We start from the raw sequence: 22534 nt of genomic DNA on the forward strand, positions 1-22534 counted from the left end.
GGTGCTTAAGGTAGTCTGATTATATATTCAGTTTATCTCTGTGATCCTCTTGAGGAGCACCAAGGATTGTGAGACATCACACCACAACCTACATACAGCAGTCTTGTCTGGGCCTACTGTGCCATGAAGCCACCAGCCTCTAACAACACAAACACTACTTTCTAGGCCCCACTCCCTACTGTACAGGTTAGTGATAAGTACAAACCAACCCGAGCCCACAAGCATTCCCTGTAGCAGCCAGTTCCTTATTCACTGAACACTCCCAGAAATACCAGACCTGTTGTTCCAAAAGGAACCGTATACAACAGCTTGTAAGATTCAGCTCAGGACCACCACTTTGCTTGCCACCACAGCACTTAGGTATAATTACAGTGAAAACAAAGATACATTTCTTATCAAAGAATAGCGATTCAACTGAGAGTGAATAAAAATATTAGAAACAAATGGTTAAATGTAAAACAAAATCATAATAACCTGTTGGCTAAGTTTGGTTTCTAGAAAGTGTAACCTCTGGTCTAAAGAAGTTTCTCTTACTGAAAGTTTCTCTCACTCATCCAGCATTTTCAATCAAGACCGGTTGAGAACGCTTTGTCATGAAGCAAACTCGCTGTCCATTTTCTTCCCCAATGAAGGGTGATAGGCTGTCTTCTTTGTCCCCCAAATAGAGCAAACCATGATGTGCACTTCAAGATAGGGATCTCCGTCCTCCTCCCACCCTCACTTTTTTTTTTCCATCCTGTTGGGTTTTTTCTTTGAAGTTCCCATAATATTTCATTTGCATTGGTTCTGACTGGTAAGTGGCAACTCCTTGTGAACTGTACAATACTTAACGTACATTTAAGCAGCCAGATAGACAAGAAATGTTTATCTGACAGAAAATCCATTTTTCACCTTTGCTGGTGACCAGTTCATAGATAGAGACATTAAGAACTTCAGTATATATACACATAACTCCTTACATAGTTTCTGTACATACATTTCACAATAATATTGATGATCAGAGTGGTACAGGATTTTATTAGAGACATAACATGACATTCTTCTGGTGAGCTAGAATGTAAACTGTAAGATTCCTTTAGAACAGCATTACGATATTATCCAAGGAGTGCATTGATATTTTCAGTAGTTAATAATGGCATATAGGACTGGTCAACATTTTTCTGTCACAATTGTTTTTCAGTCTAAAGTTGGATTTTCAACCTAATGACATTATTCAGGAAGTGTCTGCTTTCTGTAGAAACTTTCGCTTTTTTGTCAAAAAAACATATATACAAAAAAATCCAAATATTTTGATTTGGATCTCCTGCTGTGGTGCCTCATGGGACCTGTAGTTCAGTTTCCTCAGCTCTCCATTCTCTTCTAAGGCCTGGGCTCCCCACTCAAAGTGCATCTCCCAGCTGCCGCTCCAGCTGTCACACACACACACACACACACACACACACACAACCCTGTGGAGAGGCCACAGCTCCAGCTGTCACATACACCTTCCAGCGCACAGAGGCCGTACCTCTAGCTCTCAGCCTCCCTCTTAGGCAGCAGACTTCCAGGAAAACCCATACACACACTCCGTACCCTGCGACCCTCACTGCTGCACTGCTGCTGGTGGAGGAACTAGCTTTAGAGCTGGGCGCCTGGCCAGCAGCCTTCCTCTCTGGCTGCCCAGCACTGAAGGCAGCACCCTTGTCAACAGCAGGGCAGAAGTAAGGGGAGCAATCCCATGACACCCGCCCAATCCCATGACACCACACACACAATAGCCTTGCAACCATTCCATCCTGAAGCCTTTTAGGTCAGGACCCCTATAGTTACAACACTGAAATTTCAGATGTAAATATCTGAAAACATGAAATTGACTAATTTTAAAAATCCCTGGCAGTGAAATTGACCAAAATGGACAGTGAATTTGGAAGGGTCCTAAACTATAATGACAAAGTGCTTCTATCACAGACAACTTAAACTTGCAAAACTGAGTTTTTGCCAACCATCCCAGAGCCCACACGCTCCAAAATGAACCTACCGTGGAGCTTATACCAGCATACCTATGTCAATCAGGGATCACACCCCTGGCCTAGCTATGCCAACAGAAGAAGTCTGCCGTGGAGACACGGTTCTGGACCCAGAAATGGTGGGGCAGCGCAGTTAGGGCTTGTCCACACTAACCCCCCAGTTCAAACTAAGATACGCAACTTCAGCTACGTGAATAACGTAGCTGAAGTCGAAGTATCTTAGTTCGAACTACAAGGTACTTACCGCGGGTCCACACGCGGCAGGCAGGCTCCCCCGTCGACTCTGCGTACTCCTCTGTGGGTACATCTACACTACAGGGGGGAGTCGATTTAAGATACGCAAATTCAGCTACGTGAATAGCGTAGCTGAATTCGACGTATCGCAGCCGACTTACCCCGCTGTGAGGACGGCGGCAAAATCGACTTCTGCGGCTTTCTGTCGGCGGTGCTTACTCCCACCTCCGCTGGTGGAGTAAGAGCGCTGATTCGGGGATCGAGAGGTCGATTTCTACCCGCCAATTCAGGCGGGTAGTGTAGACCTAGCCTCACGGAGCAGGGGTACCGGTGTCGAGGGCGAGCACTTCCGGGATCAATTTATTGTGTCTAGACAAGACGCGATGAATCGATCCCAGAAGATGGAATCGATCCCAGATGATGGATTGCTTACCACCAAACCCGGAGGCAAGTATAGACGTACCCTTAGAAGCTCGGGCTTGATCTACACTAGTAACTCGCCTATCTAGATAACACCACTTATGGGGTGGGATTTTCTTTTTGCGACATTTCTATACCGGCAAAAGCCCTAGTGCAGGTGGTGTGACAATGGCAAAGAAGCCGCCTGCCGAAAAGCTACTCTGGCCAGGGAGCGAAACCAGTCTGGCAGAAGCGCTCGCTTGCTGTGTAGCCATGGGGCAAACGCCGGCTAGTGTGGACAAGGCCTCAGCCCAGCCCTACGTTCTCCCCGGAGACACAGGAAGGATTTGAGCGCGCGCCACCACCCCGCCTCTCCGGGGTCAACCGGCGCAGGGTCTCGTCCATACCGCTCTGCACGGCAAGGTGGATGCGGGCCCCGCCCGGGGGACCCCGCACTGCAGGGCCTGGGCTGCCCGGTGCAGACACTCACCCGCCCATCCCCCAACAAGGAGCCCCCGGCGCTGCGCAGCTCCCCGCCGCCTGCCTCGCCGCAGACGGGACCCACAGCCCCGCCGGCGCCGCTGCTTTGGAGCTAGCGCGCTCCCGGGGCGAGGAGTTGCTGGGTAAGGTAACTTACCGGTACCTCCCCGCCATGCGCCTTGTCACCGGCCCGAACTTCCCTTAGAAAATGGCGACACCACAAGCAGCGAGAAAATCGAGTGCCGAGACAGCGAGCAACCAGGCTAGGCCGGCAGCGCGGGCGGCGACGCGAACCAGAGTGCACGCGCTGGAGCAGCGAATCACAGAGGGCGGGGGCGCGCGGGGAGGAGTGGGCTGACGTGGGCGGGAAAGGAGAGCCTGGGGATGGAGAGGGACGAGATCGAATAGGACGGGGAGAGAAGAGGGACACCCTGACAGGGCCTGAGGACAGAGGGTGGCGGCGAAGGGGGGCGAGTCTGGGTGGAACAGGCAGCAAAGCCAAGAGGGGACAATGCGCGGGGGGCGTTTCTGCCCCCGACGGGAAATGCAAGAATCAAATGTCAGAAAGCAGAGCGCTTAGAGAACGGGACACGGCGGCGCCCAACGCCGAGGTCCCCCCCCCTCCCCCCCAAAGCAAGGCGATTAAACAGACAGCGGGCTCAATTGCAGCACACGACGCAGGAGGGGAAAAGAGAGTGGACGGGCAGGTGGCGGCTGTGCAGCAGAGCAGTAGTTATAGCGGAGGAGGCAGCTCTCGCAGGCTCAGCCCTTCTTCGCCGTCCCTAACTTTCTGAAGAAAAGCATCTTGTGCCAGAACTTTCTCCTTGGTCTCCATCTTTTCTACAACATTTCCCTGATGCGGAATTATTGTTTTGCAGGCTTGCAAAAGAAGAGTGGGTGGGTGCCTTTTTTATTTTTTTTTTTTGCTCTGGAATAATTTAAATGTGACTAAGATTTCACGCATGGCATGTGCATGCACTCCTCAGTAAGAAACGCATGCCTTGGGTGAGGGGAAAAGAATGGAATGGGGAAATAATGGTGTCTGGCTAACCAGGTAGCTGCATGCTCCCAAGTGAGTTTCTCACTGGATAAATATAATGAGTGTGTACCTAAGTGACACAAAGTATATACACAATATGGTATTTTCTATCAGTTTTCAGCTTGGAAAAGAGATGACTAAGAGGAGATATGAGAGAGGTCTATAAAATTGTGAATGGTGTGGAAAAAGTGAATAAGGAAGTGGGGGGGGAGGGATAGCTCAGTGGTTTGAGCATTGGCCTGCTAAACCCAGGGTTGTGAGTTCAATCCTTGAGGGGGCCACTTGGGGATCTGGGGCAAAATCAGTACTTGGTCCTGCTAGTGAAAGCAGGGGGCTGGACTCGATGACCTTTCAAGGTCCCTTCCAGTTCTAGGAGATGGGATATCTCCATTTACCCCTTCACATAATACAAGAACCAGCAGCACCCAATTAAATTAATAGGTATCAGGTTTAAAACAAAGAGAAGTACTTCACACAACACAATCAGTCTATGAAGGACAAACCTATAACGGGGTTAAAGAAACAATTAGATAAGTTCATGGACCATTGGTCCATCAGTGGCTATTTGCCACAGGGAATCCCTAGTCTCTCTGATTACCAGAAACTGTGAGTGGATGACAGGAGATGGATCACTCAATGATTGCCTGTTCTATTCATTCCCTCTGAAGCACCTGGCATTGGCCACTACTGGAAGACAGCATACTGGGCTAGATGGACCCAGAATGGCTGTTCTTATGAATTAATATCAAAACCTCTGTACCATTTCTTGCAATCTAGTTGCAGCAATTCTGCACCCTTTTCTGCAGTGCACTGAATGCAGTAGTCCAATCCATGCATGTTTAATTATATTAGAGTTTCAGAATATAAATTCTCCCAAGAAAAGCTTTTCCTCTTTCATTAATTGGATCTAGCAGATCCTTGTGGTCCTGAGGCGGGTAGCAATCGATTTATCCGGGATCGATAAGACACGCTATATTGATCCCCGAGCACGCTCACCATCGACTCCGGAACTCCACCAGAGCAAGCGGCGGTAGCACAGTCGACGGGGGAGCCGCAGCTGTCGATCCCGCGCCGTGTGGACCCCAGGTAATTCGATCTTAGATACTTCAACTTCAGCTACGCTATTCGCGTAGCTGAAGTTGCATATCTTACAGCCATCCCCCCCCCAGTGTAGACGAGCCCGAAGATGCAGTAGCCAAGTTTTGATTCCATGCTAGAACAGCCTGGTGCAGTGACATTCTGTTAAAGGGGTCAGGAACTGCCTAAGCCTGTTATACAGTATTCCAGCTTTATATGTTAACAGAGCACTGCAAAATTGGAGATGATTAAATTCTCTTAGTATCCATTCATAAAAATTCTCCCTCAAATTTGGGAGTTTCATTTTAATCCAAGAGGATATAATAATTAGAAGAAACAAATCAGAAACATACACGAGTTAAGAAAAAACGGGTTAAGATCTGCTACAACCGCTTCCCTATTTTCTACAGAAATTTGCATATACAGATTGTGATAGACCCAGACCAGTTGGGAACAGCAGAGTATACTGGCCACTGGATAAGTTTTTATCTTAGTAGTTTTCTGTTCTCTGAGTGACCAGAGCAGGGCTGCTCCAGGCTAATAGACCACCTGACTCCAATTAACCTGCTAAGAGTCAGGTGAGGCAATTAAGCACCTGACTCAAATTAAGGCCCCTCTGATGCTATAAAAGGGCTCACTCCAGTCAAGCCATGGGGAGCTAGGGAGCCAGAGTGAGAGAGAGAGAGAGAGAGAGAGAGAGAGAGAGAGAGGAAGGAAGGAAGGAAGGAAGGAAGGAAGGAAGGAAGGAACTGGGAGCAAGAGGTGTGCAAGAAGCTGAGAGTGAGTAGGCGTACTACTGGAGGACTGAGAAGTACAAGCGTTATCAGACATCAGGAGGAAGGTCCGGTGGTGAGGACAAAGAAGGTGTTGGGAGGAGGCCATGGGAAAGTAGCCCAGGGAGTTGTAGGTGTTGTGCAGCTGTACCAGGAGGCACTCTAAACAGCTGCAGTCCACAGGGCCCTGGGCTGGAACCCGGAGTAGAGGGCGGGCCCGGGTTCCCCCCATACCTCTCAACTCCTGATCAAACACAGGAGGAACTGACTTGGACTATAGTTTCTACCAGAGGGGAAGGCCTCTGGACTGTTTCCTGACCCACAGGGTGAATCTGTGAAGCGAGCAAATCCGCCAATAAGCGCAGGACCCACCAAGGTAGAGGAGGAACTTTGTCACAAGATATACACCTCTACCTCGATATAACGCTGTCCTCGGGAGCCAAAAAATCTTACTGCGTTATAGGTAAAACTGCATTATATCGAACTTGCTTTGATCCGCCGGAGTGCGCAGCCCCGCCCCCCGGAGCACTGCTTTACCGCGTTATATCCAAATTCGTGTTATATCAGGTCGCATTATATTGGGGTAGAGGTGTATATCTTTATTGCAACAGGCAAGGCTACTATGCTACCATTGTTGCAACATTCAATACACCTCTCTCCCCCGGCCCCACCTGCCGGCTTCTGTCTGCCTCCTGGACGGACCCCAGTGCACCTCTGGCTCCAGGTAGTCTCTGCTTCCCCCCACCTGTGGGGCCCACCTGTCTCCCTGGAGCTGAACCACCTGGGACTGATGTAAAAGCCTGGCCAGTCTCGGCCAGTTGTGGGGGGAGGAGGCACAGTGTGCTGGTTTGTAAATAGTGCCCTCGCACTGGGCTGGGCAGAGCGGGGCCGCCCCTGCCATGCCATGCCCCTGGCCGGCCCCTCACTCCCGGGACCAACCCCCCCACCCTGCACCATGCTCCATTCCCACCATGGAGGCCCACACATATGTTTGGCGCCGGGCCCACAAAAGGTTAATCCCGGCCCTGTCTACAATCAGTTTCACTGGACAGCAGTTCCTGGTACCTATTGCTGCTAACCTCAGAAATTCACCAAAGTAATTGGAGATGCTGGCCATTTCCTATTTCTACTAATTTTCTGGTGATCCAGCAACTCTTGTCAGCTGGGAGATCATGCTGAAATGACCAGTGACCTGCATATTCAGAAGGCTATTTTGTTGATTGTTATACTTGGAGGGAAGAATGAGGGAATATGCTGCCTATAGTATATCCAGGATGAACTCATTAATACAAGAATTGTTGAATTTGTGTGTTATATAGCCATAACAACTGTAACTTTAAGATGACTAAGACTTGGAATACAAAATGTAACAACGTGGGATAACCATGGTGTGTATGTGTTATGTTTTTTAACTGATGCACAAGCCCTTAGCTCAGATTTCATTTATTTGGACACAACATACCCGTGTTTTTTTGTTTAAACATATTTTCAAAGATACCAAATACTACTGTATAATGAACATAATAAAATGACTGAAAAATTAAATGTAGACTAGAAATCATCTGTACTACAATAGATAATGTTCATAGCTAAGAACCTTATGACTGTAAAAGTAGGACAATCCACTCAAACTGTGCATATGATGGTATGGAAGACCACAAAAATATTCTGTAATTGAATATCTTGGCAGAACTTCAGACTTGAAAATGTAATGGCTCAGTATATTTTTTTATTCAAACTATTTAGAGTCCAAAATTATGCTTCATGAACAAAATTCAAGTTTCTTGTTTCTTACAGGATTTACTTAGAATGTTTACTGTTTCACAGGATTTTCAAATATTTCACTTTTCAGAATTCTAGGATCTCTACAGTTGTCCTGTAATGCTGAGGAATGCACATTTCCAGAACACAGACAAAGTTTGGGGCACTGAAATAGAAAGGTTGTGCATCTGTCAAATTCATTAGGACTGAGAATCATGCTTGTAGATCCTAATGGGAGACAAATGGGTGATCTTTGATCACTGTATCTGTGTCAAAACAGTAATGAACACTCAAGGGAAAGGAAGGGCATGATAACAATTATAATGGCTCCTACTCTAGAGTAAAATATGTACCACTGCACCTAACATGAACATTGCCAAATATCATAATCTCATAGGCCTGAGTTTGATAACTCTGTTTTACAGAAAACTGAGCTTTGAACAAATCCAATACAACAGCAGCAGCATTCTCTAATGTGTTGTTGAATCTTTGGACATTAACGATGTTTTAGGTTCAAACTCCGAAACTTGAATAATACTGTCTATAGCAGTGGTCTCCAACCTTTTTAAGCACAAGATCACTTTTTGAATTTAAGTGCAACCTAGGATCTACCCCCCCCCCCACTCTTGAGGCCCCGCCCCACTCACATCATCCCCTTCCCCTCTCTGTCGCTCGCTCTTCCTCACTCACTTTCACCAGGCTGGGGCAGGGGGTTAGGGTATGAAAGGGGATGCAGGCTCTGGGCTAGGGCCGAGGGGTTCAGAGTGTGGAAGGGGGCTCTGGGCTGAGCCTGGGGCAGGGGGTGAGGCTGCAGGAGGGGTTGGGGGTGCAAGCTCTGGGAGGGAGTTTGGATGCAGGAGGGGGCTCTGGACTGGGGCAGAGTGTTGGGGTGCAGGAGGGGATATAGTGTACTGGTTCCAGAAGGGGTTCAGGGCTGGAGCAGGGGGTTTGGGGTGCAAGAGGGGGTACAGGGTGCAATCTCTCAGAGGAGGCTCAGGGCTGGGGCCGGGGGTTTGGGGCATAGGAGGGGGTACTGAGTGCTGGCTATGGGAGGGGGCTCAGCGCTGGGGTGCAGGCTCCTGCCGGGTGGCACTTCCGTCAGGCGGCTCCCAGTCGGCAGTGCAGCGGGGCTAAGGGAGGATCCCTGCCTGTCCTGGCCCCACGCCACTCCTGGAAGCAGCCATCATGCCCCTGCGGCCCTGGGGTGAGGGGGGGCATGTGGCTCCGCAGGCTGCCCTTCTCTGCAGGCAGCACTTCTGCAGCTCCCATTGGCCACAGTTTCCTGTTCCAGGCCAATGGGAGCTACAGGGGCAGTGCTTGCAGGCAGGAGCAGTGCACGGAGACCCCTGCCCCTCCACCTCCAGGGGCCTCGAGGCGTGCTGGCCTCTTCCGGGAGCGGCGCATTGCCAGGCCAGGCAGGGAGCCTGCTTAGCCCCACTGCATCACCAGATTAGCGGCTGGAGATCGCGATCTACTGGTTGGTGACCATTGGTCTACAGGATAAAGAAATTACATGTTTTTGTTGTCACACAGCATGATCTTGCTGTTCTGAGCTGCAAAGTAAATTATTCTTTCCATAGAATACTGTAATCAGTGGTATTTCTATTCTTCTCATATTATGCAATGATTCATTTTTGGTTGCATGCCTTTCAGTTTTTGACTCTGTATTGTATGCTGGTCCAGGAGAACACTAATGCATTTGTAATATGAGTGTCCTTTGATTAGATTTGACATTTCTGATTATTATTTGTTAGTTATAAATGCAACATAATAGCACACACTGAGATTCCTCCATCAGAAATCCTGCCTACAACTATATATCCACTTAGCAGCTTTCTTTTCTTCAGTGTTTAATGAATTAGTAGATGAGCTCATACTTTTCCATCACAGTGATCTACTGCATCAAGAGATAAAAGCAGGTCACAGAAATATTTGAAATCTAAACATTTTAATAAGCTTTGCTAGAGATATAATTATTCAATCTAGTTAGAGACTAAAAGAAACTGAGTATTCAGGGAGCAATCTGGGGGATTATTTTACTAATCCGAAAAGGAACTGTAAAATACCACTAGCTCTCATAGCATGCTTAACTGTCTAGAAACCTGTTTTAAATTGTTCAATATTAGAATGTTAGAGTTGATTATGAAGTCATAAATTGTTAATCTTTCCTGAGGTGAAAACTTTTTTACTGCCTGAAGAGGTTAATACAGCCAAGAATAGAAGGAAGATGAGAAACCATAAACACATATGCCTAATTGTTTCCTCTGTGTCTATACCAGAGCTAATTAACTATATAATTTCTAACTAGAATTTGTAGGGTAAAATGAAGCATAGCAGTATTCACACAGAACTGGAGATAGATCACATTTACACTTAGGATGAACATGAAAGCATTAGGAGTGAGGGAAAAAACACTTTTTTTGCCCTATTACTATTTTATAATTGGTTTTCACTAGTGACCACAATATGCTAGGCACTGTACAAACACAGGAGAAGGCATGATCTCTTCCCAGAAAGCACATAGTCTAATACAGACAATGGGTAGGAGAAAGGAGAAAACATACAGATAAAGGGATTCATGTGGTGACTGACCAAGTTTTGATAGTCTATATATTAAGAAAAAATGTATTCTCTCCAATTACCTCTCATTACCTGTCAGTGTTAGGCAGCTTGGGTGCCATCCACAAAGCAACTTAGGCATCCAAACTCCAGAGTTCAGTGCCTAAGTCACCGTACGCAGCACCACTGCAATCCACAAAACTCCACTTGGCTTCCACCTACCCTGTAGGTGCCTACACTCACTCAGCATCTTACCTTGAACTGTAGAAGATCCCTTAACCCCTAAGTTTTATATCCTGGGGCATGCTCTCTGCAGCATCCCTCTAGACATCTGGGTGCTTATCTCCCACCTAAGCCCCAGGTGATTCATAAATTGGAGGAAGATGGGTGGATGAATGCCTAAATCACAAATTGTGATCAGGTGCAAAGGAAAAAAGATGAGATGGAGTCTGATCCAGAGGGTGAGAACCATTCTGACCAAGATCCAACCGAGGTGACCACTTCAGTGGAATTGGCCTGATTGCAGTACCTGAGAGCCAAGGAAGAATGCTACCACTAGAGACTGATGGTGAATTGCAGATCAGGAAGACCAAAGCAGCCCAGGACACAGTCAAGACTAACAAAGAAGCTAAGGAAAAAGCCCACCAAAAACACACGCAATGCAGCAAAGGCCAATGCAGAAGCTGAGGAGTAGACACACAGGAGGCTGACAGAAGCTCAAACAATGCAGCTCAAAACAATGGAGCAGCAAAAGGAGCTTCCCCATCCAGTGAGTACATCTGCTACAACAAAATGGTGAGGGAAAAAGTCTGACCAATTTATAAAGATTATATAGAAGAGTACCTGTCTACCTTTGAGAGGCCATGTGGGATGCACAATATTCCAGAGAATAAACAGATGCCTGTCCTCTTAACCAGATTAGCTGGGAAAATGAGACAAGTTTTTAATGATATGGAGGAGGGTGATGCTAAGGTGCATGAGAAATTAAAAAAAAAAAATGTATTGAAAAAGATTGAAGATTATCCCTGAGATCTATCAATTGATGTATAGAAATCTCAAAATGTTTGACAATATCACTCATGTTGAATAAGTACATAAAATAGGTAATGGGGAGGGGGCTGAAGGTGATTATAGAAAACTATTTGATCTGTTGGCCCAGGAGCAATTGTTATAGGTAGTTACAGATGAGGTAAAGACAGAATACTACCCACGGTTTTAGAAGCTGCAGATTTGCTAATGAATATATAGACTCAAGGGCCTTCAGGGAGCACAGATCCCAGGGGAAGGAAAATCCCCATGTCACCTAAGTTAAGTAGGAAGAGGGGATTGGAAATAAACCTAACCCCAACTGTGATTAAAAAAAAATAACCCAGGGGAGCCCTGGGTTTAAAACCTCATATCAAAAGGGAAAGCAATTAATCTGCTATAATTGTGGGGCTCCTAGCCATATAAAACCAAATTGTGAAAGGCTCAAAGTAACCTTATGATCCACACTCCCATCTTCTCCAGTGAATGCCACTACCATTGCTTCAGAGGCAGGGGTGGAGCAAAACAATATCCTAGTGAACTATTAGGACTACGTCCTAAGTCCTGGGAGCGCAGTGAAGAATTAATTAAAAATGCTAAGGTAAATGGCATAGATTGTAAAGGCTGGAGGGACACTGCATCCCAAGTCACTTTGGTCAGGAAAAGTTTGGTAAGGAAGGAAGACAGACTTCCTAGCAAAAGGTTAAATATATTAGTTTTGGCCGAATTCTCTGTAACTGTACCTTTGGCCAAGGTCTATGTAGAATGCAAGAATTTTAAAGGAGCTGCTGCGAGTATCAGAAATCTACTTCCCATTGATGTTTTAATTGGGAATGATATATTAGCCATGTCTGAGCAGGTTAATATAATTTGCAGCCAGAAAGAGTATGGATCAGCCACACTTGGCTTGTCTGTGGACAGCAGGGAGGGCTGTGAAGGTAGCAAAAGAAAATTCCATCAGTCAGTCCTTTGTCAGATGAAAGTAACAGTTTGTTCCCAGAGGAGGGATTTGGGATTCCGTCATTTTGCCAGAATCTGCTCTTAAGTGACACTCAAAAGCAATTTATTGAGGCAAACCAGGCTAATCCTTCTCTGGACAAGGAGAGGGATGCAGCTCAGAATGCCCCAGCTGGGGAAGAAAAGGGTAGATTTTTTTCTAAAAGGAGGTTTGTTGAACAGGGAGAATCCTATAGCAAAAAAGAGGCACCCTGGTGAGATCTGCAAACAGGTGCTTGTGCCTGTTAAGTACAGGACAGAGGTGCTGCAGGTATCTCATGACTGTCCTTTTGCTGGACAGTTAGGTGTGGCAAGAACATGTGATAGGCTCATACAGAATTTCTGTTGGCCTCACATGTCTGAGATGGTGAAAGATTACTGTGTTTTATCTCAAAAGTGTAAAAGATTAAAGGGACCCTCCAAGGCACCTTTGTGGCCTTTGCGCATCATTAAGGAGGTGTTTGCCAGAGTTTCTGTAGATATTGTGGGACTCCTAACCAGACCTTCCAGAAATGGAAAGAAATATATACTGCCACCAGCTACCCTGAAGTTACAGCTCTATCTAACATAGAAGCTGAAACCATGGCTACTGCCCTAATTACCATTTTTTAGCAGGGTAGGTTTTCCCAGGAAAATCCTGTCAGAGCAGCTTTAATGTCTGTATTTTCCAAAAAGTTATGGGAGTTGTGTGGAATGTAGCATATAAAAGCCACCCCTTATCATCCAGAGACTGAGACCAAGGGGCTGGTAGAAAAATTCACTAGAACACTGAAATCTATGTTGAGAATGTATGTTACTTGTCAAAACAATGATTTGGATGTGTTACTCCCTTATTTGTTATTTTCTTACATGAGCATACTCCAAGAGTCTATGGGGTTTGCCCCCTTTGACCTCCTTTACAGGAGACAGGTAAAGGAACCCCTAGATTTAATTTGAGACTCATGGGAGGTGTGGCAGAGTACCTTCTTCTCCTCGGCAGGCTCAGTCCTTCTTAGCCTTGGAGACACAGGCTTGGGCAAAGCAAATCCTTGTAGGTAGCGCAGGGTCTGGCTATTCCTTCCCTCAGTCAGTCCCTTGTGCTTGTTTATCTTCCCTTCTGGGGACAGAGTGCGGCCTTCCTTACAGGAAGGGTTCAGAGCCTTGCTGCTCCTAGCTTACTGGCAGCTTCCCTGCTTCTCTCGCTCTCTCTCTCTCCCCCCCCCCCCCCCTTCCACGCCAGGGAGGGTTTAAAAAGGTCCTAAGCAGTTGCAGCCAGCTGAACCTAATTAGTTCCCTGGTAACCCCTTGCCCAGCTGAACCTTATTTCCCCATGATTCTCTCCTCAGTGGCTTGAGAGAGGCCTTTTTAACCCCCTGGGACTGATTACTACCCCTCTTTTGTAGCTGTTTGTCCTGGGTTTGCCACATATCCCCCCCTGCCCCCCGCTCAACACTACTGGGTTGGGCTACTTGGATCGGAAAGCAGTGCACTCTCGACAGGCCATCCGCATTGCCATGTTGGGTTCTAAACCTATGTCGTACTGTGAAGTGGAAGGTTTGAAGGGACAGGAACCATCTTGTTACTCTTGCGTTTTTGTCCTTGTTTTGGTGCATCCACTGCGAAGGGGCATGGTCCGTGACAAGGGTAAACCTCCGTCCAAGTAGATAGTAGCGGAGGCTTTCTATGGCCCATTTCACAGCCAGGCATTCCTTCTCCACCATGGCGTATTTCCATTCCCTAGGTAGGAGCTTCCTACTGATGAAGAGGATGGAGTGTTCATCATCTCCAACCATTTGGGAAAGCACAGCTTCCAGCCCTACTTCAGAGGCGTCTGTTTGTAGGATAAACTCCTTCCCCCAGTCTGGGGCTACTAGTACGGGGTCTGTGCAGAGGGCCGTCCTCAGATCCGCAAAAGCGCCTTTGGCTGCAGCAGACAATTTTACTATGTCAGGGCCCCGAGCTTTTGTTAGGTCTGTTAATGGGCATGCCCTGGTGGCGAAGTGGGGAATGAACCGCCTATAGTACCCCACTAGTCCCAGGAATGCTCTGACCTGTTTCTTCCGGAGTAGTCGGGGCCACTTCTCTATAGCTTCTAACTTGTTGAGCTGGGGCTTCACCATGCCCCTCCCCCCATATACCCAAGGTACTTGGCCTCAGCTAACCCAATCGAACATTTGGCGGGATTGGCAGTCAGCCCTGCCTTCCTCAGGGTGTCCAGGACCGCCTCCACCTTCTCCACGTGCGTCTCCCAGTCGGGGCTATATATGATGACGTCATCGAGATAGGCTGCCATGTACTTTCCATGGGGTCGCAACAGTTTGTCCATTAGCCGTTGGAAAGTAGCGGGGCCCCATGCAACCCAAAGGGGAGAACACTGTACTGATATAGTCCTTCTGGAGTTGCAAAGGCTGTCTTCTCCTTGTCGGCCTTGGCCAGGGGGATCTGCCCATAGTCCTTGGTAAGGTCAAGGGTAGACATAAACCATGCCTTTCCCAATCTGTCAATCAGCTCATCTATCCTGGGTATAGGGTAGGCATCAAATTGGGACACCTCATTGAGCTTGCAGAAGTCATTGCAGAACCTCATACTGCCATCCGGCTTAGGCACTAAAACCACGGGACTGGACCATTGGCTATGAGATTCTTCAATGACTTCTAAGGCCAGCATTTTCCTGACCTCTGTCCTAATCTCTTCTCTCTTGGCCTCTGGGATGCGGTATGGCTTAACGTTCACCTTCACTCCAGGCTCCGTGAGGATGTGATGGTGAATCTCCATAGTCCTGCCTGGCTTTTCGGAGAACACATCCTGGTTGCGTTTGATCAGGCTGATCACTTCTGATCATTGTTCCGGAGTCAACTCCGGGGATATCCCCACCAGGTCGGGCTGGTTGCTTTTAGGGAATGGCACCCCCAGCGCAACCACCGGAGCTTCTCTAGCCTGCCAAGGTTTCAGCAGATTTATATGGTAGATCTGCTCCAGCTTCCGGCGACCCGGCTGTCAGACCTTATAGTCAACTTCTCCTACCGCTTCTATTACCTCGTACGGCCCCTGCCACCTGGCCAGGAGCTTGCTCTGAGCCGTGGGTATGAGCACCATCACCCAGTCCCCCACCTGGAACTTCCAGGTCATTGTCTGGCGATTGTAGTTTGTCTGTTGTGCCCCTTGGGCCTTCTCCATGTGTTCGTGCACAAGGGGGGCGACTTGGGCTCTTCTGTCTTTCATCTGCAGCACATGTTCAACAACGTTTCTCCCAGGGTTCGGCTGTTCTTCCCAGTCTTCTTTAGCCAGGTCCAGTATGCCCCTGGAGTGGCGACCATATAACAGCTCAAAGGGGGAGAATCCAGTGGAAGCCTGAGGAACCTCCCGTACGGCAAACAGCAAGTAAGGCAGCAGGGCGTCCCAGTCTTTCCCGTCACGACTAATCACTTTCCGTAACAGGTTCTTCAATGTCCTATTAAAGCGTTCGACCAGGCCATTGGTCTGGGGATGGTAGACCGATGTTCTAAGGGTCCGTATGTGGAGCATTGTACATAGGTCCTTCATCAGCTTAGACACAAAGGGGGTCCCTTGGTCCATCAGGATCTCCTTAGGTATTCCTACTCTGGAAAAAATCTGGACTAATTCTTTGGCTATGGTCTTAGACGTGGTATTCCGTAGGGGTACGGCCTCGGAGTATCGGGTGGCATAATCTAGTACTACCAGAATGTATTGATGGCCCCGGGCTGACTTTTCCAATGGCCCTACTATGTCCATAGCAATATGCTCAAATGGGACCTTGATAATTGGCAGAGGTACCAGAGGGGCCCTTAAGTGTGGTCAGGGCCCATGTATCTGGCATTCCGGACAGGACGTGCAATATCGCCAGACCGCTGCATAAATGCCAGGCCAAAAAATCTCTGTAGAATTTGATCCAGGGTCTTATCTACCCCTACATGGCCCCTGAACAGATGGCTGTGGGCCAGATCCATTACGGCTCTTTGATGCTTCCGTGGGACCAAGAGTTGTTGTATGACTTGCTCTTGGACCCGGACTACTCTGTATAGCAGGTCGTTCTTAATCCTATAATATGGCCCCGGGCCCTTAACTCTCCCTTCCATGGGGACCCCATTTACCTCGACTACTTCTTTGAGAATATTGTGGTATATGGGATCATTGGCCTGATCCTGACCAAAATTCCCGCATGCAGTCCCCATTTTTCCAAACTCGGGGGGAGGTCTACCTCCATCTCCCCCTCGGGGAAAGCCCCTGGGGAACCAGGTCCGGTGATAGGGTTGTTGATCGCCGACCCAGTCCCACTGTCAGTCAAGCCCCTTCTTTCCCCTACAAGCGTAGACTTCTGGCACTGGGTCAGGACCCTCGTCCCTCTCCTTTTATCCGCCCTCCGTTCCCTCCTAGTCTTCCTGGACTTCCCCGGCAGGGAGAACAAATCCTGGCTAAATTCCTGGAAGGCCGGGGGAGGGTTAACCATCTGGGCCACACCCCGGGTCCCAGGGTCATTATTTTCTTCTACCTCCTCCCCAGCGAGTAGGCTATCAAATTCCGGGAAGTCTCGTCCGATAAGGACAGGGTAGGGGAGTTTTGGAACTACTCGCACCGTCAACCTACTGGGGTTTCCGAGAACTTCTATTTTTACGGGGATGGTTGGATAATAGTTGACATCCCCATGCACACAGGATATTCCCGAGCGTTTGGCCCGGGATAGTTGGTCCTGCTCGACCAGCTTCCCCGAAACTAACGTGATTGCACTTCCCGAGTCTACTAAGGCTGTGGTCTTTATACCATTCATCTTAACTGGCCTAGTGTATCTATAAGGGACCATCGCAACCCCGACTAGACTTATTAGATCACATGGTCCCCCTATATCTCCCAGTTCGCATTGCATAGGCTCTCTAGATTCGGGCATTGGGCAGCGATATGCCCCAATTCGCCACAGGCATAACATCGGTACCCCGCTTGAGGCAGCCCCCTATTTTTCAGGCTGCTGGGCTTTATCTCTCGAGTCTTTCTCCCCCAGTCCTCAAGTCTCTCCAGGACCGCTGGCTGCTCTTCCGCCTCCTTCCTCCCCTCCATTGTCCGGCCTGGCGCTAGGGCAAACCGGGGCCTCGGTGCAGAGACTGGTCTCTGATTCTGACGCCTTCCTTCCCCGGTGGTCCGAGAAAGTTCTTGGGCTGCTAAGTGTCTCTCTATGAGGGCAACTAGTTCATCATACGAGGAGGGATCATTTTGGCGGACCCACCCTTGTACGCCCGGCGGCAACCCCCTCATATACCTGTCCAACACCAGGATTTCCACTACTTTCTCCGGCCCATGGGTCTCAGGGTGGAGCCACTTCCAGGCGAGGTGGATCAAGTCAAATAGCTGGGACCTCGGCACTTTGTCGTCTCGGTACTTCCACTCGTGGAAGTGCTGGGCCTTTATGGCCGGCGTCACCCCTGACCTCGCCAGGATTTCCACCTTCAGCTGGGGGTAATCCATAGCTGCTTCTGTGGTCATATCGAAATAGGCCTTCTGAGCCTCCCCACACAGAAATGGAGCCAGGATGCCTGCCCACTGGTCTTGGGGCCAGGCCTCCCGCAGTGCCGTCTTCTCGAATGCAAAGAGATACGCCTCTATATTGTCATCTGTTGTCATCTTCTGTAAATAGTTGCTTGCGCGTAGCGGCCGGGTCCCCTGGAGCCCGTGCGTCAGCGTGGTCAGGGCTTTCAACTGGTTCACTACTTCATTCAGGGTGGCTCGATCTTGGGCCGCCTGGTTCATCAGCAATTGGTTTGTCTCCTGTTGGACACATACTGACTCTTGCTGGGCCGCCATCTGTACTCTGGTAGCCTCTTGTTGGGCTACAGTGGCCTGAATCAACGTCTTCACTACGTCCTCCATTTTTTGTGTGTGTGATTTACCTTGCCCTGAGATGGCTTGCCACAGAGCCTGACTACATCCCACTCCTGACATCACGTGTGGCAGAGTACCTTCTTCTCCTCGGCAGGCTCAGTCCTTTTTAGCCTTGGAGAGACAGGCTTGGGCAAAGCAAATCCTTATAGGTAGCACAGGGTCTGGCTATTCCTTCCCTCAGTCAGTCCCTTGTGCTTGTTTATCTTCCCTTCTGGGGACAGAGTGCGGCCTTCCTTGCAGGAAGGGTTCAGAGTCTTGCTGCTCCTAGCTTACTGGCAGCTTCCCTGCTTCTCTCGCTCTCTCTCCCCCCTCCCTTCCACGCCGGGGAGGGTTTAAAAAGGTCCCAAGTAGTTGGAGTCACCTGAACCTAATTAGTTCCCTGGTAACCCCTTGCCCAGCTGAATCTTATTTCCCCATGGTTCTCTCTCCTCAGTGGCTTGGGAGAGGCCTTTTTAACCCCCTGGGACTGATTACTACCTCCCCCGCCCTTTTGTAGCTGTTTGTCCTGGGTTTGCCACAGAGGGTAGTACCGAAGAACCAGCCTGTCAGGGAACATGTCACTCATTTTAAAGCGGATGTAAAGGCAATGATGGACTTAATGCATCAGAACCTTTAAAAGGGTCCGAAATCTCAGAAAACATGATAGGACAGGCATGCTGGAGAAAGATCTTTTGATACAGGTGACTTGGTGCTAGTGTTGATTCCAGTAAAGAAAAACAAGATGCAAGACAATTGGGAGGAACTTTTTGGAGTGATAAAAAGAGTGAATGAGGTCACTTACAATGTACTGAAGCCCCATGGGAGGGGAGCAGTGCAGACAATACATGTCCATCAGTTAAAAACTTAGCACAAAAGAGAGATGAATGTGAGTATGATTTGTTGTGCTGATGAGTGAACATTTTCTGTCCCTTTAATTGATTTAGTCAGAGAGAGAAAGAACCATATTTCCCTAGAGAGCACTGAGATTTGGGAGGGTTTGGACTCAGCCCAAAAGCAGATTTTGGCCCTCTTGAAATACCAAAGCAGGTATTGTCCAACCTCTCCCACCAACATAGCTACCATCACTCATTGGGGGTGGTTTAATTATGCCGGTGGGAGAGCTGTCTCCTGTCGGTATAGAGTAGCTACACAGGAGACCTTACAGAAGTGCAGCTGCAGCAGTACAGCGGTTCCACTATAAGGTCTGTAATGTAGGCATAGTCTATGATGCTTAGGAAAATCAATTGTGTCAGGATGTTAAAATATATGGGAGAAAAATGGATAGTTAGTTCTGGTGGATTTAATTCTCCTCCTCCCCATTTCTTGATGCTGCCAAACCAAATCTGCCAGGAATTACTTTTATCTCAGGCTCCTAAACAGATTTTTTAACAGCAAGTTTTGTGCCTTTAGAATGCATCAGATTATCCAAAATGTGCCTAGGGAACAATGCTCTTAGACATCCTGCAGGGGCGTTAGCCCAGCATTCTACCTCTTGAAAACGAATTAATTCAAACACTGGCTGGTTGTGAAGTTGGTTTAAAGACTTGATAAAGTGAATGGACAGTCTTTTGAATTAAATATGACCTTTTTACCTGAAAGTGGGGAATAGAGTGGGACATTGGTAAGGTTTCCCGGTTATCTCAAAAGCTGTTTCCCATATTTCACATATCCCAATTCCCCTCCCTTTGTTTTCTTTATTTGATTAAAAAAAATCAAGAAATATAATGTAGGATGTAAAGTTGTTCTTGTCTAATCTGTGGAATGAGTGTGATAGCCTATCCTGTCTATTATGGTATAATGGTTGCTAAGGAAATTATTCTTTATTGTTCAATAAGTCAACACTGAATTTAACAAATACAACATCTGCTTCATTTTCGTACTATTTGCCATTTCAGAGAAGTTACTAAAACAAATGGTATGTCAACAAAAATGAAAGAGCACATAAAAAAAACAGAATATATTGTCTTACAATTGAATTTGAGTTAGCTAAGGCCTGGTCTACACTAGCCAGTTATTTCGGAATTAGCTGAGTTATTTCGGAAAAAAAATGATTCCGTCCACATGACGAAACATTTTTTTTTTCGATTTAAAGGGCTCTTTAATCCGATTTCTGTACTCCACCTCGGCAAGTGGAGTAGCGCTTAAATTGAGATCGCAATCCCGGGTTAAAGGTATTGTGGATGCAATTCGATGTTATTGCCCTCCGGGAGCTATCCCAGGATGCTCCCTTGTGACCATGCTGGGCAACACTCTCAACTCCAATGTACTAGCCAGGTGGGCAGGAAAAGCCCCGGGAACTTCTGAATTTCATTTCCTGTTTGGTCACCAGCAGCACAGGTGACCATCAGCACAGTCCACCATCACAGGCGACCATGCAGAGTCCACCATCACAGGAGATCACGCAGTCCTGGATTCGCAGACGAGCTCCAGCATGGTCTGAACGGGAGGTACTGGATCTCATCCCATGGTGGGGAGACAAGTCTGTTATGGCAGAACTACGTTTCAAAAAAGGAACGCATCTACCTACGCTAAAGTCTCCAGGGCCATGACGGAAAGAGGCTACTCCAGGGACACAGAGCAGTGTCGTACAAAAAATCAAGGAGCTCAGACAAGCATACCAAAAAGCCAGGGAGGCAAACGGGCGCTCTGGGTCACAGCCCCATACATTCCGCTTTTACCGTGAGCTGCATGCAATTATGGGGGGTGATGCCACCACTACCCCACCACTGTCTGTGGACACCTGCAAGGGGGGAGTTGCACAGAGCGAGGAGGAAGAGACACTGGAGGATGAAGAGGATGAAGAGGAGGAGGAGGAGAGGACAGTGCACAGGCGGCAAGTGGGGAATCTGGGTTGTTTGCATTTAGAGTAAATGGCTCAGCTCATCCCTGCTCTGAGCCATGGTGGGGGGCGGGGAGGTGATGGTGGTTGTGTGCAGTGATCATCCCAGAGAGCCTGCAGGCCCTCCTTTTATATGGCAAACCCACCAGGCATTGCTTGCTGTGGGAAAGGGGACCCAGCAGTTTGAAAGCATTGAAATGAATGTAGAAGAAACAGAACCCCATGTGCCCCTAGGGGCTGCCTGCAAGATGAATTCTGTTGCCCGGCCGTGTGTGATGTCTTACTCATACCAAAGTGCCCCCTTTGTTCTCTGTAATGTATTTTTTAAAATACGATTCTCCCTTTTTCTCCTCCCACAGGTGCAAATGTTTCAACGCGGCCCCTATCTACTCCGTCCCCGAGGCTGGTCCAGATTAGAAGGCGGAAAAAACTAATTCGGGACGACATGTTCGCCGAGCTCATGCAGTCCTCCCGCACTGATAGGGCCCAGCTGAATGCATGGAGGCAAACAATTGCGGAGTCCCATAAAGCATTACAGGAACACGAATAGAGGAGAGAGGCGCGCAATGAGAGCAGGCAGGATGCTATGGTCAAGCTCATGGGGGAGCAAACTGACATGCTCCACTGTATGGCAGATCTAATGCGGGAAAGGCAGCAAGACCACAGACTTCCACTGCAGCCCCTGTATAATCAAACTCCCTTCTCCCCAAGTTCCATAGCCTCCTCACCCAGACGCCCAAGAACACGAGGGGGGAGGCTACGGGGACCCACACACTCAACCCCAGAGGATCGCCCAAGCACCAGAAAGCTGGCATATGCGAACTTTTGATTTGGTTTCTGGACTTGTCCTTCCCTCCTCCACCCCCCTAACCCACCCCCCGAGTCTACCTTCTAACTTCTCTCAATGCATGGTGCATCAAATAATAAAGAACAGTTTTTAAACAAGTTTGACTTTATTTCTTTTCATAGATATAGGGTGCGGGTAACTTCAAGAGAAACAAACACAACTGTCACACCGTACCCTGGCCAGTCATGAAACTGGCTTTCAAAGCTTCTCTGATGCGCAGTGCACCCTGCTGCGCTCTTCTAATTGCCCTGTTGTCTGGCTGTGCGAAATTGGCAGCCAGGTGAGTTGCCACAACCTCCCACCCAGCCATAAAAGTCTCCCCCTTACTCTCACAGATATTGTGGAGCACACAACAAACAGCAATTACAATTGAAATATTGGTTGTGCTGAGATCTAACCGAGTCAGTAAACTGCCAGTGCCCTTTCAAATGTCCAAAAGCACATTCTACCACCATTCTGCACTTGCTCAGCCTATAGTTGAACTGCTCCTTACTACTGTCCAGGGTGCTTGTGTACGGCTTCATGAGCCATGGCATTAAGGGGTAGGCTGGGTCCCCAAGGATAACTATAGGCATTTCAACATCCCCAACAGTCATTTTCTGGTCTGGGAAGTAAGTCCCTTCCTGCAGCTGTTCAAACAGACCAGTGTTC

General features: G+C 48.2%; 1 protein-coding gene and 1 long non-coding RNA gene across 4 annotated transcripts in view; one reads left to right on the plus strand and one right to left on the minus strand.

The window, feature by feature from the left end:
* The window catches only part of DDX59 (DEAD-box helicase 59), an 88189-nt gene that overhangs the window by 21497 nt on the left and 44158 nt on the right, over positions 1 to 22534 (minus strand). The window contains exon 1 of one of the 2 annotated variants that reach the window (XM_054036754.1): positions 3277 to 3397. The exons of the other annotated variant lie outside the window; for it this stretch is intronic. The gene's annotated coding sequence lies outside the window, so the exon portion shown is untranslated. Of the gene's footprint in view, positions 1 to 3276; positions 3398 to 22534 lie in introns of those variants that run through there. 2 annotated transcript variants of the gene reach the window in all.
* Positions 3521 to 21960, plus strand: LOC128841584 (uncharacterized). Of its 2 annotated transcripts, none has more exons than XR_008445884.1 (3): positions 3521 to 4016; positions 5070 to 5244; positions 21396 to 21960. It is a non-coding gene; the product is annotated as an uncharacterized LOC128841584 (long non-coding RNA). The 2 variants fall into 2 exon arrangements; XR_008445885.1 differs by having other exon boundaries at positions 5073 to 5244.

The sequence above is a fragment of the Malaclemys terrapin genome, chromosome 8 (genome assembly GCF_027887155.1).
Source record: "Malaclemys terrapin pileata isolate rMalTer1 chromosome 8, rMalTer1.hap1, whole genome shotgun sequence".
In the NCBI taxonomy this organism is placed as follows: Eukaryota; Metazoa; Chordata; order Testudines; family Emydidae; genus Malaclemys; species Malaclemys terrapin.